Here is a 21,263-nt window from a genome sequence, read left to right on the forward strand (position 1 = left end):
GTAATTGAGGCTAAATGAGGTTATGTGGGCAGCCCCTCACCCAATCTGACTGGTGTCCTTATAAAAAGAGGAAATTTAGACTCACGGAGACACAGCAAGGATGTGGACACATAAAGGAAAGACTATGTGAAGACACGGCAAGAAGGCAGCCATCTGTAAGCCAAGGTGAGAGGCCCCTGGAGAAACCAGAACTGCCCACACCTTGATATTTGGACTTCCAGCCTCCAGAACTGTGAAAAATAAATTTCTGTTGTTTGAACCACCTAGTCAATGGTATTTTGTTATGACAGCCCTAGGCGACTAATACAGCCACCAAGACTGTTTCAAAGGATTCCTTTACTGAGCAGATTCCTGCATGATGGATGACAGGAGCCACCATCCTCTCTGTTTTTGTAAGTGGAGAAACCAAGGCAGAGAAGACTTTGAACCCTGAGCCCTTGATGCAGTGGGGGCAGTGGCAGAGACAGGACTGAGAGGGAGCTGCCTCCACAGAACCCCCAGGGGGTCCCTTTAGTGCCCCAGTGTTCCTAGAGCCGTACCTGGGACCCAGAAAGATGCAGTTGGAAGAGGATGTTCTAGAATATCTGGAGCAGTGCTTTGAGCTTTGCTCAGGAGTATTCGTTCTCTTTTCTGTGGCTCTTTACAAAACATCTGAGAACTAAATGTGAAACTCTTTCTCTAGTAAAGCCACGTGATGCATGCGTCTAGCACCCATGAGTGAAGAGCCGGAAACATTCTCCCGCACCAACTCTGCGGGTTTCTGGCTATTTGTGCTTTGGTGTAAATGCTCACATTGCATTTTTTGTTCCTGCCACATTTAACGCTTCAGCCTGAATCTAGCTTTATCACTGCTTTGGGAATTTGTTACAACTTATTTATGAGTATTAAAATTCTGGAATCTTCCCCATCAAAAAAAAGAAAGAAAGAAAAGAACATAGCTACTTTTTGACTTTGAAATTTTACCAGGATGGCAGCTCCAAGAAGATCCCTGCCTGGAGTCCAATAAACCTACAGGACTGGGCAGTCGATGCACCCAGGCTGGTTTGAAATGTGCTGACAGGGCCCAGCTGGGACGGTGCTGAGCAGAGGAGGAGGGAGGCAGGGTCACTCCAGGTCAGGCCTGCCATAGAAGAAGCAGAAGGGAGCTGGGTGGTGGCGATTAGCCTCTCAGGTGTCAGAGGCAGTGCTGTATGGATCCAGTGCATTCTGAAGCCAGTTTGCCTTTCCTAGGTGTTTGCCGAGACCCTCCTATGTGCCTTACTCTGTGCCTTCCTGATCCAGGTGTTGGAGCTGGAAAGGGCGTGACAGAGGCAAGAGAAGCATAGAGCAGGCCCTGCTCTGAGATCATGCAGGGTATCGAGGCAGAGACCCTGGTTCAAACACAGGGTTGGCTATAGGATGACGTTTGACCAAAGGCTGAACTCAGAATGGGCTCTGGACAAGGAATGGCCAGGTCTTTGGGGGCCGGAATGACTAAGGCAGTCTTTTCCTATGGGTCGTGAGAGCACTGAGTTGTAGGATCCTGAGGTTTGGACTAGTTGGAGAGAGTGTCAGTTCTCTCTTTTGGTTCTCTGCTTTGGTTCTGTTCCCTTAGGGGGTTTGATGTACTTCTGGGCTCCTTACCCCACCAGGGTGCCCACCGTGTTTGAGACTTCCTTGGACCCCTACAGTCCTCCCCCATCACCATCCCATGTCCCTGAGGTGAGAGTGGCTCTGGAATTCCCTTTTCTCCCTTCAGGGTGTCATAGGATTGCGACAGGGTCTGGCTGGTTTGGGATAGCCAATGAGAGTTTCCCAGGCTTTGAAGCACCAAGAGCAGAGGCCCTGCAGTCAGATGAAAGGCCCCCTCCTTGCCTGTTGGCAAGGAATCCAAAGAAAATTTAAGGAATCCTGCTCCTAAAGAGAATGAGGGTCAGCACATGAATACCAGCCCCCATGGGCCCCAGTGGAGGTCTGCAGGTGGCCAGCATTGCCCTAGAGAGGGCTTATTTGAGACACTCCCTCAGCAGACACCAAAGCATATATCAGAAGCTCATTTTTTACAGCTTGCCCATTTATTCATTCATTTCACAAATTTGTATTGAATTTCTGCTTTCTGCTAGGAGCTGATGTTCTGACTAGAGCAGGGGCTGGCAGATGTTTTCTGTAAATATTTTAGGCTTTGAGAGCCATACTGCCTTTGCCACAACCTACCCAACTCTTGTTGGGTGAAAGCGACCACAGACAATACATAAATGCATGGGTGTAGTTTTGTTCCAATAAAACTTTATTGACAAAAACAGGTAAGGGGCTGGATTTGGCCCAAAGACCATTGTTTGCCAACCCCTGGGCTAGAAACACAGAGGTGAACAAAAGTGGACATAGTCTCTACCTGCTGGGGCTTACACTCTAGGCTAAGAAGACAAATTAATCATATAATCACAAACATGAACACTGGTGCTCGAAGGAAAGATATATTCTCAAAGCTCCAGAAACAGGGATGTGATAGAGTCTCAGATCAATGAACCCTTGATGCTTGATTTAGGCTTTGAAAAAGCATAACCAGGTGAAGAGAGGAAACAGCACATCGAAAGGCCCTATGGCAGGAGCCTGGAACATTCCAGAAACTTAAGACCAGTGTGGTAGAGTATAGAGGAGAGCAGCGGGGAGGAGTAAAATGAGGCCGTAACCAGTCCACACACAGCCTTGGGGCCATGCGGGAGCTCCAGTCTATCTGGGACTAATGAGGAAGGCTTGAAGCAGATGAGAGAAAGAATCAGATTTGCATTTTGAGAAAAATCTCTCTGGCTGCCACGTGAGAAGAGATCAGAGCAAAACAAGTGAAGATTCAGGGAGGCCAAAGAAAAAGCCTGTTGCAAGACAGGAAAGTGGTAATGGAGGTAAAGAGAAGCAGATGGAGATAAGAGATCTTTCAGAAGGATGGGTAGGGCAGGAGAGAGCCTGTAGGACGGCTGCGTGTCAAGTTTGTACAATGAGATAGAAGTGCTGTCTACTAAGATCCGCAGCCCTGGGGAAGTCCCCTGGCTTTTTTGTTTTGCTTGGTTTTGTTTGTTTTGGTCAGAGGAAGGAGCATGATAGGTTGAGTTGCCTTTGAGACATCAAATTAGAGGTGTCAGGTAAGCAGATCGGAGATGGAGCCCAGAGGAAAGGTGGGGACTGCAAGTAGATGTGCTTTGGGGAGTTGTAGCATGGAGGGGTACCTGAAGCCTTGAGCATGGCTTAGGTCACCTGGGGGAAGAGAACGAAGTCAGAAGAAGGGAGCTTAGGGAAAATCCACAGGAACCCCCATACTTAATAACCAGAGGGAGGTGGGCGAGCTGCAACACAGACAGACCGTGTCACAGGGAGGAAATGGGAGATTGCTGTGGCCCTGAGCTAAGGGAGATGGTGTCTCAAGCGAGGCTTTTCTGTTCAGCCTGTAGACACGGCACAGTTGACCTGGCTGCTCATATCCTGTGGACGTTCAGACTGGTCAGTGCATGCGCTATGATGGGTTGGTGCCCACACCGTGCAGTTATTAAATATCAGACTGTCAAGCCTGCATCCCAGGAATGGCCATCAGGGTAGAAGGCTTCTGAGGGAGCAAACTAGTTGGGAAAGTGGAAACATTCCACCCGATTTAGCAACAAGGAAATGGTTGGTGCCTTTAGCAAGAGAACTTGAGACGGAGCGATGGGCTACAAAGGGAATGGTGGGTAAGGAAGCAGACAGAAGGTCCAGGCAGCTCCTGCCCAAGTTTTGCTGGGATGCAGAGCAGCCAAATAGGACAGATAGTGGGGAAACTGGAGACAATGGGGGGTTGACATTTTTCTTTAAGATATTGAAATGATGAGAGGCACTTGTTTGTTCAATACTCACACTGTAAAAAAAAAAAATACTCACACTGTGTGTTTAGTGACTTATCAAATGCTGTCATGTTCATTTATTCATTATTTGATCCCACATGCCTATCTCATCCTGGGTGTTGTGGGGGGCAGGTATTTACTATGTTATGAGCATAAATTCATTGTATTTCCTTCTTTCCTTTTCAGTGGACATTTATTGAGTGCTTACTATTTGCCAACTACTGGACCAGGTCCCCGTGATACAGAAATGAGTACATTAAAAGCCTAGTGTGTCCAAGGGGCTTATAGTCGAGTACAGTGGTTATCAGCCAGGGGTAATTTTATCCCCTTTTCTACCTTGGGGACAGTAGGTGATGTCTGGAGTTATTTGTGATTGTCACAACTTGGGGGCAAGGGAGAGAAGAGATGCTACTGGCATCTAGTGGGTAGAGGCCAGGAATGCTGCTAATCAGCCAACATTGTACCAGACAGCCCTTTCAACAAAGAATTATCTGGCCCAAAATTTGGATAGAGTACAAGGTGCCTCAATAAATGTGTGCATATGGGACACCTGGGTGGCTCAGTGGTTGAGCGTCTGCCTTTGGCTCAGTGTGTGATCCACAGTTCCAGGATCGAGTCCCGCATCAGGCTCCTGCAAAGAGCCTATTTCTCCCTCTGCCTTTGTCTCTGCCTCTGTGTGTGTGTGTGTGTGTGTGTGTGTGTGTGTGTGTGTGTCTCATGAATAAATAAATAAATCTTTAAAAAAAATAAATGTGTGCATATGGAAACTGCAGGAGCTCAGAGGATGGGCACTTAGGCACGCGCAGTGGAACTGGCCAAGCAGAAGATGAGGGACAGACAGGACAGGTGGACACAGCACCTGTGGAAAGGCACGAAGGTCAGGAAGAACATGGTGCATACTCAGGAGCTTCCAGAAGCTCAGAGCCGAGGCACCGCGGGCAATAAGGGCAGAAGTCTCTAGAGTAGGGCCAGGGCCATAGATACCATGCCAAGCATTTTGGATTTTGTCTATTCAATGGGAGGATTCCAAATGAGAGCAAAGCAGATTTGTGTCTCAGGAAGATCATTCTGGTGGCAGATGAGAACAACCAAAAATCACTAACCTTTATTGAGAATATACTATGTGCGTCAGGCACGTTTCTGCATACTTTATTGAATTACCTTATTTGATCTTCCAACAACTCTCTGGAGGAACTGCTCTTGTTATCCCATTTTACAGCTGAGGAGACAGAGGCAGAGAAGTCATGAAGCTTGCTCAGCACCAGAGAACTAGTCAGTGGAGGAGCCAGGATAGACCGAGCAAGCATGAGATGTGGTTCTTCCCATCTCCCCTTGGAATCTGGAACCAGACTTGAGCATCCGCAGGGTCTCAATTCATAATTCATGTGCTCCGGTGCTTTCTGCAGCTGCTCCAGGAATCCCACGCCTGCAGCTCTGAGGAGTGTGGCCTTGGGCTAGCCGGCTTAATCCTTCCTGATTAGGAGTTCTCATGTCGCTGTTAATTTTTAGGCACTTTGTGGCTGAAATGCCCCATCGAAAGACAAACACTAGAGAGAAGTGTGCTTCTGGGAACTCAGAATTGTTCTCTGCTGCCTGGGATTTTCAGAGGACCCCAGGAACCTCTGTAACTGCTTCAGCAGGACACCACACCCATTGTCAGATGCACCCTTCCTCCTCTTATCTTTGCTGCAGGGGGAAGAAGTGGGTCTGCATAAGTGATAAAATTTAAAGCATGTCTCAGCACCCAAAGCTTCATCACAAGCCAGTGTAGATCCGGCTTCCTCACCTTCTAGTAACAGCAGCCGCTCCTTCTATCAGGATGAGTAGTCCAGTGGGCAGCCTTGGCCCAGCACCAACAGGCGTGAAGAGCGGGATCCCAGGGATTGGAAGTGGAAGGGACTGCTCCAGGCTAGAGGGGAGAAGAGATTTTGCCGCTGGGGGAGGCCGAGGGTGATGGACAGAGTTAGGACTAGAGGATCGCTCCTGCCTGGCACCTTACGGTTTCCTCCCGTTTGAAAAGACCAGACGTACCTTTTCATATTTAGATAGGCTTTTCAATAAATGTGTCTTCATTTTTTTTTTTTCTTTTTAAGGCAGTTGGTAGGTTCTGGGAGAGCTTTGGAAATGCAAACTGGTCTGTGATCCAGAAGGAAAGCCTCCTGAAGAGAAGGCAAACACTGCAGTGCTCTAGATTAACCCACTACAGGTAGATTCTTTGAGGTTAGCCCCAAATTACTCCCACCGGCCAGATGAAGAGCCTTAGGCCGAACCACTGCTGCATGGCGTATCCATGGGAGAAGCCATGGTCAGATGTCTAGATTTTCTTACACATTTCACTTTGTCATTTAAAGATTCCTTGGTAGGACAGAGAGTTCTCTGGGCTTCAGTTTTCGCATCTGTACAATGAAGGAATTGTTGAATTAAAGATTGTCTAGTGTGGCTTTGATTTGTAGATTAAATTGGGCCTTTGCCAGGATGGTGACCACCTCTCTACAGCGCCAAGAAAACTAACTTCCCACCCAAATATAAAATATTCCCCCACTTTCCCAAAGAAAAGGTCTCTGAAAAAACCTTTTCAGCCACACTGAATATATGAATTTTGGGGAATATAGATGCACATATCTATAGTATTACACACTGACATAGAGTATATTGTTGTAGTACAGATAACTTATCATTTACTTAAAATATGTAATTAATTGCCTTAGTTACACATCTTTAGAATTAGAACATCTATAGCATGCTAACTTTAAAATACGACTTTTTTCACTGATAGATTTCACGAATCATCATTCAAGCCTGTCGCGTGCAGTTTCAACTCCAATGGGTGTTTCGTTCCCAGTGTACTCTTTATCACTAGAGCAGCTTTGTTTGTTAAGTAGGCTCCATGCCCAACATGGGGCTTGAACTCATGACCTTAAGATCAAGAGTCAAAAAAAAAAAAACAAAAAAAGATGATCAAGAGTCACGTGCCCTACGGACTGAGCCTGCCAGGCACCCCACTAGAATAGCTTTTTTGAGTCCCCTGACAGTTTTCCAGAGGTCGCGATTCTTACTTCCATCCAAGTTTTCAGGAGAAGCCACTTTTGAATCTGGGAATTGCACCTTCCTTTAAAATTGTGTCCCAAGCCACCAGACCCAATTCCTATCAGGTGTAACCATTGTTGTGCCGTTTCCATTTGCCTCACAGGTGCATGTTCATGATTTCTTGCAGCATTTAGCTGTTGTCAGGCATCTTTTTAAAGTGACCTTTTAGTCTTATTTACAACAATATCCAAATCCTAAAAATATGAAGTCATAATCCCAAGAACAACTACACATCTGTTTTTGCTAAATTAGGCAAGAGAGTGCACTGTGAGATACCTTTTTATGGATAAAGAATTTATCAGTCAATCTATTGGGTATATTGAAGAGAAGGCAATCTCCTTTTTCGGATAATGAGAGATGAAGGGAAAATGATCATGTATCTGAGCATAAACAAACATTTTATAACTTGCCAAATTCTCCTTTAAAACTTATCCACTAAAATAAATAAATAAATAAATAAATAAATAAATAAATAAATAAATAAAATAAAATAAAAATAAAAATAAAATTAAAAATAAAACCTATCCGCTTAGTACATCGTACCTACGGGCACTCTTCATGGCTGCTCAGCAGAGAGGTCTCGGCTCCAGCCGAGGATGGTGCTGGGGCTGCTCAGCCCACTAAGAACTCTGACCACCATCTTTTCTCACTTTCCAAGCACCAGGAACCACAAGCACCTTCCGGCCACCTTTCTGCCAACCTGCTGCTGGGCTTTTGTGTCTTTTAATGAGCATAGAGTCGTTTGGAAATATGCACTGTGCTCCACAAAAGGAAATAGTAATATAATCAGAAATGATTATATTCCAGCACTTCAGCACTATTGCTACTATTAATGTCCATTATCACTATATTACCTGAAATGTGTTTAACAGTTACAGCTACCAATCAAGGTGCCTGTCCTGGAAAATGTGTATTCTTTCCGCCTGGATCACACTATGTATTGTGCTGTTACTGTTTTAAATTTTTTTTTCAGATAATTGGAACCTGCTACTTCATACTTTGAAAAGTAATGTAGCAGGCGAAGCCCTGAGAGTTGCAGAGCCTGTGCCTCCATCAGGGAAATAATGCAATTTCCACCCAAAATGATTATAATATTATTCAGTGATTACACGGGAGGGGGGGTAGTCTGTTTTTGTTAGACTTTTGAAAGTGGCAAATTGAATTCCATCCAAGTAATCAGAGCTTATAAGGTTCCAACATAGTGTGTTTGCACACGTTGGAAGTTCATTTTCCCAGGGTCCTCCCCAACTATGCGCCCCCACTGCTTTTGCTGACCACTTAGGGCAGACCTGAAATGCCAGGGGGTTAATTCTCTGGCAGCCTCTCTCGGCCTAGGACAAAGGGGGAGTCAGTGAAAAATGCTCCAGCTGCATTTGCACACACCATGGAGTGTGAGGGATGCCTCTGAGACCTGCCCCTCTCTGTCCCCCAGAGGTTCGCAGTGAGATTGGCCTGGGTGCCCACAGTAGTGGTCTGCTCATTTAGGACCATCTGTGTTGGCTTTCTTCACTTACCTGTGTCATTTCCCACTTGCCAAGCTCTCTGAAATCACTACCCAAAGAAATCAGTTGCCTCAAATCCTTATCTGGGCCCTGCTCCACAGGGAGAGGCATACCTGGCCTCCATGCATTTTCTTCCCATTTTAAGGGCACCCAGGGGCTGCTCTGGATCCCACTGTCCTATAATCCATTTCACAGAGGATTCTTGGCAGCACCCAGAAGTCTTGCTGTGTGAAGGCATCCTTATCCTGAAAAACAAAAAATCTTAACTTTTTTTTTTTTGGTTGTGAAGGTGATGAGTATAATTGATTTCTCCTACCTCTTCTCTTAATTATTATTACCCCATTCAAGGAAGACAAGATGACTTAATCCGGGTTGTATTTAAAATGCCCATAATCAAAGTCCTCATTCTGAACATGTTCTCTGTGTGCTTTTAGATAATTTATGTATAATTTTCACAGATTTGTCAACAGCAGCCCTTCCTCATCTAAACAGGCTGCTTGTAGACAGATCACTTAATTTACTCCTCAGTGTTATTTTTCATACATGGTTGCTGCACGGCCGACAGATAGCAGATGATCCTGCTACAGACACGTTTGACATGGCATGTGCTGTGAGCATGAGCAAACTCAAGGTCTCCTACTGTGGCAAGCAGTGTGTGTCTCCCTGTAATGCCAGAAGCGGGGGAGGGGTCCCGGAGAGCATGCAACAGAGCAGATGCTGAGGCTGCAGTCCCTGGCAGGACTGAGGTTTAGAAGAGAGCCTCCCCTTACCTGCGGTAACAGAGGCTGCCCCGGCCCTTCCCCAGCCTGGGTGGGGGTCACCTGCTGACACTTTCTGGCTCCTGCCTCTCTCTCGTGGTCCGTGAGGGCAGGCTGCAGGTGTGGGGGTGGCTGAATCACCCTGCTGGTCTCCATGCTGACTCTGCAGGTTCTCTCACCCTTTAGAACCTAGAGTACACCCTGACATAGAGCCTTCCTGCAGCCTGGGGCCTCCCTCCGCTGATCACCTTCAGTCCCAGGAGTGTTATTAACTTGGCCCTTAGCATCCGCAGCCTTGTGACATCCTGTAATTCTGCATATGGCTGCGTGACCGGGTAGATGCCAACTCTGCCAGCTTCTAGCTGACCTGAGCATCTGTCTGGGAGGCGATGGTGCTGCAGCCACATCCTCACTTTGGAGGATGGGGTACCTAGACGAGGCCAAGAGTGCACACTCTGGGGTGAGTGGGCAGGAGTACAGAAACCCTTCCCTTCAAAGACTAAGTGAGTGCTGATGGATTATTTGTGTCACTTTCGTCTGCTGGGGTAACAGCAAGCAAGTGCATTGTGTTCCAACGGAAGAATGTTCTCTAGACGCGGTAGTCTTCACCATGCCAGCTTGTGACAGAGTGAACCACATCAACTTCTAAATTTTCTCAATGGAGTGTGATGTGTGTAATGTGTAATAAAATATAAATAAGCCTTTAAGAAGCATCTATGTGTTTCTTTTTATCAACCTTTAGATGCGTTCAAGCCAACTACAATTTTATATGAATTCTAGATGATATGTAGTATTTTTATTTGCTACTTCATTGCTAAATGTTTCATATAAAACTGAAGAGGGAAAAAAAAATACACAGTCCCACATATAAAAGAAGAAGCAGATGGCTAAATGTGACCGTGGGAGAGAAGCAGTGAATGGAGTGCTCAGAATGGAGGCTCCCCACTCCTGGGTGCAGCCCGAGATGGAGTGGAGGGAGATTCGTGTATGTGGTTACCTGTGCTCGTTAGCCATTTGCTCCCACTGTGTTTTAAATAGGCCATTAGTATTCAGAAGAATCTACAGGTATCTTTGTTATGGCTTTTTTTTAATCTTTTAAATGTACATATAAATGAGTATGTATTATTTATAGATGTCTTTGGATTTAGAAACATCGAGCTTGAAAAGTAATGCAGCAAGGAATATTTGATTTACTGCTCGCTGGAGAGGAGAGAGGAAGACGGGGGCTTTCTGCAGGAAGGAAGACTGGGTTTGATAAGTTGTTTAACCTTTTTAGGGGACTTTCCTGGAATCTTCACGTCCAGTTAAACCGCAGAGAGATGAGGGGGGGAGAAAGAGACCAGCGGGGGAATTAGGAAGCCAGCACTGCCATCATCCTGCCCCTCCTGCTGATCAGCTGTGTGACCTTGAGCTTGTCACTCACCCACTCTTGCCTTTGGTTTCTTGCCTCTATCTGGATATCAAGCCGTACCAGGCCGCAGCTCAGCGATTCCGTGCATTTGTATCGACTGTTCTGGGCTCTGGCCTGGCTCCTCGGTTGCTGGTTGAGATCGCAGATGTGCCATGAGGTTGGTGAGCAATGGCTCCATGGTTTTTTTTTGGTTTTTGTTTTTTTTTTTTTTTCAGATGGAACGTGAAGCCATGGTGCGATCAAGCCACTTGCCTGCACACGTTGGTAGAGATCAGGAAAACAGAATTAGCTCCTAATTCTATTTTCAGTTCCTAGGCTGTTTCTATATTGGCCAAGAAAAGCAGAGAACTTAGAGAAATTCCTGGTAATGACTGCTTTCTGCCTGGGTACGGAGAAACATGCCTGTCTATGGTTTATTTTTAAATGGATAACTCATCATATCTGGGTAAAAAGTACTGTAATCTCCAAAGGCTTTTCTTTCACAATTTTTTTTCTCTGAGAGTATAGAAACAGCCTCAGATCTACTCAAATAAAACAGCTTTTTACTGGGCAAGGAAGCAGTGGTTTTCAGATGTTGGCCCTGTAGGCTTGGGTTCAGAACAGAGGTGGAAAGAGGGAATAGGAGCCTTAGCGGCATCTTCCCTCAGGCCTGGAGTCTAGTTTACCAATCGCTGGGCAGGGAAGCAGGGGAGAGGCTGAAGCTGCCCCCTCAGAGGACATTCAGGGTCATAGCTGGAGGAGACAAGGAATGGCAGCTGACCAGTGTCAGATGGCCAGGGCTCCTGTACCCGTGGTCAGCCCACTGCTTTGACTACCTCCCAAGGAAGATCCCTGCCTGTGCATTTGTCCCTGCATGCTCACTTCTGTGGAGAGTTCCTGAGAGAAAGCATCACCTCGGGTGATTCCCAGCCCTCCCCATGGCACTGTAGGTATTTTAGGCGCACCTCCTGTGTGCTTCAGTTAGCAGGTATGGCTAAATAATGGTTAGAGCCACCCGTTATGTGTGCCATGGGCTATGCTGAGTGCCTTTCCTACATGCTCCTGACCACACACAGGCCTAGCCAGCCCCAGAACCCATGCAACAGGGAATAGGATGTAAATCCAGAAGGAAGCTCCAACCATGCCATTCAGGCCATGGGGATTCAGACTTGGGAGAAGGGGTTGTCTCATCTCTCTGCATCTCCCAGAACTGACCAGAAACACACTGAGTCTAAAAGCCCAACATGTTTTACTCTGTGAAGTCACTTTTGCCTATTGCTTCTTTCTAAAGCTGTGGGCAGGGAGTGTCAAGGGGGCAGGGGATGCTGTGGGACCACTGTGTGCTCGCTAGCAAGTGTCCGCCAGACTGGCTCCTTCCAGACCCTGGCAGTGAGCAGATGCCACATCCAGTGAATGGGTTTGGTGATTACTTCCCCGGTCACCACAACTCTCTCCTGCCCCCTGGCATGGATGGCTGTGGCCCAGATAGAGGACTTGGGTGTTTTCTGCTGTGGTTGACTACTTGAGGGCTTAAGGTACAGTCAACGGCTCCCAAAGAACTAAAACAAACAACTCCAGGGCCAATGACAAGGAAGGCGGCAGGCCTCAGACAAGAAGCTGGAACATGAAAGTTGGAAAGAAAGAGGGAATCCCTTGGGCAGCCCAGGTGGCTCAGCAGTTTAGCACCTGCCTTTGGTCCAGGCCGTGATCCTGGAGACACGGGATCGAGTCCCACATCAGGCTCCCTGCATGGAGCCTGCTTCTCCCTCCGCCTGTGTCTCTGCCTCTCTCTCTCTGTGTGTCTCTCATGAACAAATGAATAAAATCTTTTAAAAAAGAAAAGAAAGAGGGAATCTCTACTCTCTCGGGCTCTGCTATGTGGTCCAGACTTGAAGTGGTCTCTTCCCTGAGTGTGAGTTCCTCCATGGTTGATGCTAAGATGGGGTCCACCCTGTGGAGCTGGGATGAACATGACTGGGACCGTAGAGCCTACTGGAGATAGCTGGGGAGCCAACTCATCTGGCCACGCACTACTTCCTCTGTGCACTGCTACCACCCACCAGTTGGCCTACTGTTCTGTGTTACTCCAAGATTCTAGACAATTCTTATTGAAATGTTACAGCCTCACAGGAGTGTTAGGGAGAACCCAGAGGAGAGACTTGCTCACATGGAGTCAGAGTTTTAAGTGGCACAGCTCCACTGAGGCCAACATGGTGGAGGTGAGCCTCTCTACATGCTCCACTGCACATGGAGACCTGGCAGGTGCTGGAAAGGAGGGTACTGCATGTCTCTCAACAGCAGGAAGGAGAGGGGAACCCATTCACACTGCGGTCCAGCTTGGCAGTATCGGCAGCTGGCCTCCCTGTCAGTGAATTAGAGATGCGGATGCCTGTCCTGCCTCTCCCAGGGTCCGTGTGGCGGTCTAATGAAGGAGAGAAGATGCACAAGCACTCCAAAGAGCCCACAGCACCAGGCGAATGTGAAGCGTCATCATGAAAAGCTTAAATTTATGGGTCTGAAGGAGAAGCAACATCTGGGAAGGAATTATTGCAATTTAAAGGGAGGATGCAGGCCTGTTTATAAGAATGAAATCTGGAAGCAATGTCTGATTTTTTTTTTATTTTTAGCTGGTTTGTATTCCCGTCATGAAACCATGGTGTGAACCTCCAGATGTGTGAAGCAAAATTGTAGAAAATGAGTTGAGTCTGGTAGGCACTTTCCTTCCTTCAACAGAGCCTTACTGAGCATCTACTACGTGCCAGGTGCTATACACGCCACCATGGGCAAGTCAGGCTGTTGGGTCCCCTGGTACCTCCACCCCGGTCCTCACTTAGTGGTCTTCAGAAAATGCAAAGGTCATGCCAGTTCCAGTTCCATTGATCAGGAAATCTGTATTAACTGGAGGAGGGTCTGCGTGCCGGCACCGAGTGGTGGGGCCGAGTTAGGGGATTCCTAGTTAATGCAAGTGCTGAAGGGCCTGCTGGGTGACAAGACGACAGGGTGGGGTGTAGGGGAGGGGGTTGATTTCAATTTTATTTTCTGAACTGTTCCAGTCGCATGTCTGGCAGAGCACTGATGTGACATAATTTAGGATCCGATCAGTCTATGGGTACCCCCTCTTCCTTCTCTGCCCATTCTCCTTGCCCAGACCAGTCAAGGGGGACCTGGAGACGGGCTGTCAAGAAATTTCATTGGGTGATGCACATGCTTGATATTTGCCAGCAGTTTCCTTAAGAGTATCTGTACTGTAAAGAGAAGTCTTCAGTAGGAGAAGGGGTGAAGGCAGGTGGGAGGAGATTCAGGGAGGAGAGCAGGTGTGTGGCCAGGGAAGGAGGGGGGCGGGGGCGGTGCTGGGGGCCGGTGGCCCAGGCAGTGGAGGCTGGACAGTGTGGAACATGGAAAGAATCAGAATTTGCCTGGGTATCCCGGGGCCCCTGCCATGGAGGGATTTGGGGCAGGAATGCTATGACTATTCTGGGGTTGAGCACAATCCCTGTGGCGGCAGCCCGGCCACTTGGGGGCTGTTGCTGTGATCCTGGTGAGAGGCGGGGAGGCCTAGGCAGCTCAGCAGTAGTGGAGATCAGAGAGATCAGGTGACCTGAAGACACATCGTTAAGGACAATGCTGTGGGGAAGGGGAACAGGCGGGGAGCAAGAGAGAGGAGGAACAACTGGGATTTTTAAGGCAGAGGAGGTGGCAGTGCTGGATCCTGACATATAAGTCTAGAAGTGGCAGGTCTGGAGAAAGTCAGTTAATGCAAGGGCTAGGGAGGAGGAGGGAGGAGGTTGTAAATCGATTCCAGGAGTGAAGGAAGGCATAAACACTCGCGGATACTATAATGGCTCATCCCCCCCTGCAGCTCCACCCTCCCAGACAAAATCATACTCCTTAGAGTTGAATGTCTAAGAAAGACATTAGAAAGAACTTAAATAGAATTGAATTGAATTTTTTTCTTGGTGGGGGGAGTGATAATAATAATTAAAGAGAAAAGGTTGAGAAACACTGAGTTCAGAGTAAATGGAGAATCCGGTAAGCTACCTTAGTGCTGACTGGTTTTGTGGTAGGCGTGTGGGAGCCAGTCTGTGGCTTCTGTGTTGTGAGAGGGGGTCACCTGGGAACCTGAGCATCACAGGGCATGAGGGGCTGCGGAGAAGTGGGTGAGGGGGTGAGGGGCAGCAGCCGAATTGGGTCATAGGGTTGGTTTGGGCTCACCAGGACCAGACTGGAGTGAGGATAGCCCCTACTGCCTGTCCTTTTATCCAGCCCAGGGGTGGTGACTGCAGAGTGAACTCAGGACAGCTCTAATCTTACCACTGATTGGGGCCCCTGGGATGAGGCAGTTGAAGAATTTGGAACAAAGCATGGGATGGAAGGCACACATCAAGAGTTCCAATTCTGGCTTGGAATCTCCCTTACATACTTGCCATGTAACTTGAGGCAGTTCTTATTTTCTGTCTATAAAATGGGAATCCTAATAGTAATCAGCTCATTTACTTTTCTGAGCAAAAGTAAATCAGAAAATGTGAATGAGCGAGGTTTTGTAAACTTGAGGCATTTTGAAAATTTCATGATTCCATCTTAGTCTCTGAAGATCCTGTCTTTCTTTGAAGAGCACATGCCCACACAAAGGCTGGCCAGGCGGTGCATTCCGGCATTGAGAATAAGTAATGGGTCTCATCAGTGGCCGGTTCTGGCTCCTTAATGGAAAGAGGAAACCTCTGCATTGTGTTGGGTGGGTTCTTGCAAGACACTCCATCTCTGCGTGTCCATTCTCTTCTGTAAAAGCAGAGCCTTCCGGATCCCTCAGCCCATGAACTGTCGCCAACCTGATGGATAAACCTTGTGAGAGTGTTTATTTCGGGGTTGGCAAGATGCCTGCAGGCTTTGGTGAACCCATGGTTGATGTTATTAATGGATGGGTTGTTTTTTCCCTCTTCTTAAGAGAATGTGAATGAGAGTTCCCCTTACAGGATACATTCAGAGCAGGCCTGTAACCCCCGTGCCAGGGGTGCTCCAGGGTCCTGAGCCTGGACTGACAGGAAGGTGGGTGTGGGAGCTGGGTTTTTTTTTTTTTTTCCATAGTTTGCAGCCTCTAGTTGTTTTGCTTTTTCCTTCCAAAGAAGAAAGAATCCTGGCTTCCCAGTTGGCTGAGGGCTGGTAGCTGCCCAGGCGCTGGAGCAATAATTGGGTAGCCTGGTCAAGACCCAAGCAGGGCCAGTCTCTGATCCTGCATCAAATGGGAGACTCCCTAATTGGCTTATCCTCTCTTAAGGGCAGTTTCTCTCCAAAAATTGGTATCTTTTATAGGGAAGGAAAAAAATCCTGGGGCCTTTATTTGTAATTCTCTTGGCTATCAATTTGGTTCATGTCAGGAGCCATCTTTATTTATAGGCTTAGAGTGAGAAGGGTCTCAAACATTTTTGGGGGGTTGATTTTAAAGATCTCGCATCATTCTGCAGTTATTTGACCCAAAGACCCCATTGGAGGGTCTCTCATATTGGCCTTTATGCCCTGCCAAACTCAATTAGCATCTCTTAAGTGCCTGGACAAAGTGGGGACATGTAAGACCCTTTTCACAGGCATTGACTTACTACCCACTGTATTTTTTAAACGAAAGGTAAAAGTCCCTCATCCCTTGGCTTTTTAATTTTATTTTCCTTAACCCTGGAAGCTGGCCTTTAATGATGAAATTAGTGGAAGAGAAAGGGGTCAGTTTGATCATAGATGTCAAAGTCAAACCCACAGATAGTGCCTTCACCTCAACCTGGAGATGGAAAACCATACCTGTCTCCCTGTCTCCCTCCCAGGAGGGTTCATTCTTGAACCCCTTTCCCCCAGGCCACAGTCTTTGGAAAATTAAAGTTTTCCTATGTTTACATGGGAACAAAATTATTACTAGGAATCAGTTTCTAGTAATTTATTTTAAAAGCACTTCGACCGCCATACATCTCGTTAGAGTAGAATGTGCTTAGGTGCATGGATGTAGCTTGTAGGCCTCCTAAAAAGACAAGCTAACAAATTAGAGGGTCTGGTCTTTGGCACCATGTGATGGGTGCTGTGGGCCAGAAATTCAAATATTAAGATAATGTCTGTTCTCCGGATGCCCAGGATTTGACTGCAAGGAATAGAGGTGGGGTGTATAGAAGAGCAAGAGGAAATAAGTGAAATCACTGAGACATGAACTACTGCCAAATAGGAGCTGAGAAGAGCTAGAAACCCCTGGAGGGAGGAGTTTCTGGTTGGGGTGCGCCCAGATGTCAGCCAGGAGGTGCTCCTTGCCCTGGGCGGTGGAGTAGGTGGTGGAAGTGCGGAGGCAGTGACCTTGCTGCTGCTGCTGCTGCTGCTGCTAATTATGCATCAGTTTCTCTAGTTCCAAGAGTGAGAAAGGAAGGCATTGAATGCCTTGGCCTGTGTCACAAAACTAAGGGGCAGTGTTAGGCTTCCATCTGATCCCTGATTCCAAAGCCCTGCTCTCGACTGCCTCTGAGAACATACCCTCTAGGGTCTTTTTTTTTTTTTTTTTTTACCCTCTAGGGTCTTAACGGGAAACTGGCACACTGAAATGTGTGTTGGGAAGAGAGCTGGTGGACAGGGCTGTTCATAATAATGAGATGCGGGTGCAGAGACCCCGCCAGGGCCGACCCCAGCCCTCAATGGGGTAGGGCAGTTTCCAGCTGAAAGCCGGGGCACAGAGAGGATGTTCTGTGAAGCCCGCAGTGGAGGGTTACAGCCAGCCCGTGAAGTGACTGCAAAGAGGCAGACAAGTAGGGGAATAAACACCCAACCCCACGCCAGTCTCCAGTCTCCCGCTGGGGTCCACACTGCCTGCACCTAACTAGGAATCACAGGGTCTCCAAGCTCCGATGATGCCTTCCATGCAGATCAAGTGAGCCCCCCTGGGGACAGACAGCGTGGAAAGCAGACATGGGGAGTACACCCAGCACAACCTGTAATGTCTAATGCATCAGCTCCCATCACCTTCATAAGCATGTTAGGGAAAAGTCGCAGAGAACTCGGCCTTGCGTGCAGTGCAGTGTATTCTTGTTCAAGACTTTGTTTCAGTTACCTCTTCTAAAAGTGGCCTCTGGGGACACAAAGGAGGGAAGACAAGGCTGTGGTTATCAGAAGATGCTAGGCATCCCTGGTGGCTCATCCCCCCTCCACTGCCCCTCTGGGCCCCGGTCTGACCTATGCCCTGTTCATCTAGCACAGCCTGGAGAACGGAGCCACCTGGTTTAAGGGATGGTGAGCAGATGAAGTTGACAGAGCTGGGAGTCTGTCTCAAGAGAATGAGAGCTCCTTCTAAAGTTGGGTGGCCATGGGAAGCCTAAGTGGCTCAGTGGTTGAGCATCTGCCTTCAGCTCAGGTCGTGATCCAGGAGTCCAGGGATCGAGTCCCACATCAGGCTTCCTGCATGGAGCCTGCTTCTCCCTCTGCCTGTGTCTCTACCTCTCTATGTGTCTCCCATGAAGAAATAAATTATTTTAAAAAAATAAAAAATAAAAAAAAATAAAGCTGGGTGGCCAGAATCTTGGACTCTCAATTAGTAGCCTTTCCAGTGGCCTACAAGGCCTTAACACGATCTAGATGCTCACCGCTCCAGCTGAATGGCCTACTAGACTCTCCCCATCCAGCCACAGTGGGCTTCTTGCTGGGCTAGAAGCACGAGAGGTATGCACCCCCCTCCTTCTCACACCCCAGGACACTTGCACTGGCTCTTCTCTTTGCTGAGCGCTCAACCCCTGATGCCCACATGGCCCACTCCCTCATCGACTTCCCATGAGCTCAAATGTCATATCTCTTACCCAGACCACCTTCTTTAAACTGATACTTCTTCTGTTCTGTCTTCTTTGATGCATAGCACTGCCTACCTTTTAATATACCATACAATTTGTACTTCCTTCTTAAGCTTATTGTTGATTCTGTGTTTTCCCCCAGTAGAAGATGAGCTCCATTAGGTCAGGGATTTTTTTTTTCCTTCTCCTTTGTTCACTTATGTATCCTCAGTGCCTAGAACATTGCCTGACACACAGGAGGCGCTCAATAAATATTTAGGGAATGAATGAATGAATAAAATTCTCAAGGATCTAAAAACAATCTGACTGCTGTCTCCCAGGCTTTTCTCTTCACCAACACATATCTGCCAAGGATCTTTCCCAGAAATACATCGATCGTTTATTATCACCAGTACTGTCAATACTTCGTGGCCAAAGCAATTGATTTATCCGTGTGCTTCACATAGGCTTGGTAGAGGAAATGTACTCACGACTTTGGCTCTGTGTCAAAATTAAATGGTGACCTTGGCTTACTTTGCTTCCCCACAGAGGTTATTTCTTAATCGTAAAGGGAACACTCTCTCCTTGGGAAAAATAATATTTTTGCCACCTTCAGCTTGAAAATGGCTATTTGATATGGCTCACGTGTGTTTCTGTCAGTGGCAGCTGGAAAAGCTTGGGTTGAAAGAGGCTCGGAGAAAGACCCGTTGCGTTGTTGGGAGAGAAGCTCGTTGCAAGGTGGAATTAGTTTACAATAACTTATTTACCTGTCCAAATCCCTCATATCACATTAAAGCTTTCCCCTACTATCCCGGACTCTGGAGTGCTAAGAGGAAACAGAAAAATCAATTGATAATGATATATTCAGTTTAGAAAAATATATCGATTCCCAGGTAATGACAGCCGTGCATTTTTGCAGTGGAGGATGCCATTTCTTGTCGTGAAGATGGCTTTCACATATATTACATTTGAAAGAGGGAACTGGGAATAGCCCTGCCTCACCATAATAGATAGGCTCTTTCTACTAGGTTTTAAATCTATATTAAAAAAAAAATTGTTTCCAGGGAACCCATCCTTTGCCTCCTCAAGGTCTCCTTGCCCATTATCTAAAAGAAGTAATGATTTGTTTTTGTAAATCTAGAATTTGTGTCCTGTTCTCTTTTCAGCATTAGATTAAAGACTTAAATTTCTCATTTTTCCCGTCTCTGGAGTTCCTGGGTTTGAATCAAATGGAAGGCAATGCCATTATTCTCCCTTATCCACGGTTAATGGCTGTGATGTGGGGATTAGGGCTTTGTGTGTTTGGGAGACAAGGGAGAGACATCGAGGGTCTGCGCCACGGGGTTCTCTGCTGCCCGCTTGGCCCCCTTGTCTGGGGGTGCCCGTGGCAGCATTTGGGCACGCCCCGTGGGAGATGGTCCACACTCAGAAACTCAGCACAGGGACAGGCTTCCACTTAGGGTGGGGACTAAGATACTGGAACTCTAAAAAGACTTCTGCAGAAGATGATAGCTTTTCCCACATCACCCCCACCTTTCTCCTTCTCTTTCTAGACCGCCTGGCCTCCTGGTGATGCTCACGCTGTGCTAAGTGTTGGTGGCCATCGAGGTTTTTGCATCCTGGGGACGAATCCTGAGCTGGCCAGAGACGGACATCGAAAGGTAAGACTCTGCTCAGCTCGCTTGCAAATAAGAAAGGCAACAAACCCGGGCACTGCCAGAGGGAGTATAGCTGGTCCTCTCAGCCCTTTGGTCAGGGGGATTTTTACACGATGTGGGATTAGCACCTAGCAAAGCCACCGAGCCCCAATCCTTCAGGAATCAATCTACGAGCAGGATGGCAGCTCTTCTGGCTCCCCAAGGGACTGGGGGGGTGCAGAGATCTGGGGGCAGCCAGCAGCTGGGTGACCATTAATCTCCTCAAGACCTGAATTACTTCTTTGGTTATTTAACTTTTCTTGTTATAAAGTAGTAGTATTCAATATCAGTAAAAGACTATTTGTTTATTGTAAAAATATTTTAAAAGGTAGCACCTAAAATTATATAAATTACTTATAGTCATAATCCCAAGAAATAACCATTTTAGTGTCCCTTTCCAGACTTTCTTTCTATACATGTACATAAAGTGTATGCACATATGTATATACACATGCACACGTACATGGGATCACACTGTATGTACTGCTTAGTGATGCGTTCTTTTGACTTTACAATAGTCACATGTACATTTTTTACCTCAGTAAATACAGATCTGTAGCATTTTTAGACTCTTCATATCATCTGGATATAATAATCTACACAATTTACTTAACCAGTGCCCTAATGGTGGGCATTTAGTATATTTTTAAATTTCACTCCTACAAATAAAAACACAACAAACATTTATCTTTGCATAGTGATTTGGTAATTTTCATGGATTAGATTTATAGAGGTCTGGCCTAAACTTTTGATTCAGGATTTTCAAACCTAGATTGTAAAAACCAGGTAGCCAGGAGAGTTGGGAGGAACGTGGCTAAAGGGCACAAAATCTGATGAAAAGATCGATAAGATTGCTTGAGCACCCACCCAGCAGGCCAGAACTGCATGTGCAGAAGTAGGAGAGCCTGGAGATGGAGTTGCCAGCACCTGTTTGCTATTGCTCAAGGGACAGGAGGATAGACCTGGGATGAAGGCTGGAGGAGGGAAGCATGGGTGCTGGGGTTCAGGACACAAGGCTCAGCTGGCCCAGCCTAGCATGTCTTGATGGCACTTGATGCTTTAGAAGTCCATGGGCCAGAGTCATCTCTGTGTAGCACATTGTGCCTGGTGCTGGGTGAGCACAAGCCATAGCAGCCCCAGGTGTCCTTAGACACCACACCCTGGTGCCCTCTGGCCAGGAACTTCATGGCCTCTACCCGGACCCCCTTG

The 21,263-nt window shown here is 47.1% G+C and overlaps 1 protein-coding gene across 1 annotated transcript in view; it reads left to right on the top strand.

The window, feature by feature from the left end:
* Positions 1–21,263, top strand: part of KLHL29 (kelch like family member 29) — a 305,887-nt gene that overhangs the window by 63,655 nt on the left and 220,969 nt on the right. The window contains exon 2 of the mRNA XM_025454548.3: positions 19,911–20,018. The gene's annotated coding sequence lies outside the window, so the exon portion shown is untranslated. The remainder of the gene's footprint in view (positions 1–19,910; positions 20,019–21,263) is intronic.

Source organism: Canis lupus, chromosome 17, assembly GCF_003254725.2.
Source record: "Canis lupus dingo isolate Sandy chromosome 17, ASM325472v2, whole genome shotgun sequence".
Lineage (NCBI taxonomy): Eukaryota > Metazoa > Chordata > Mammalia > Carnivora > Canidae > Canis > Canis lupus.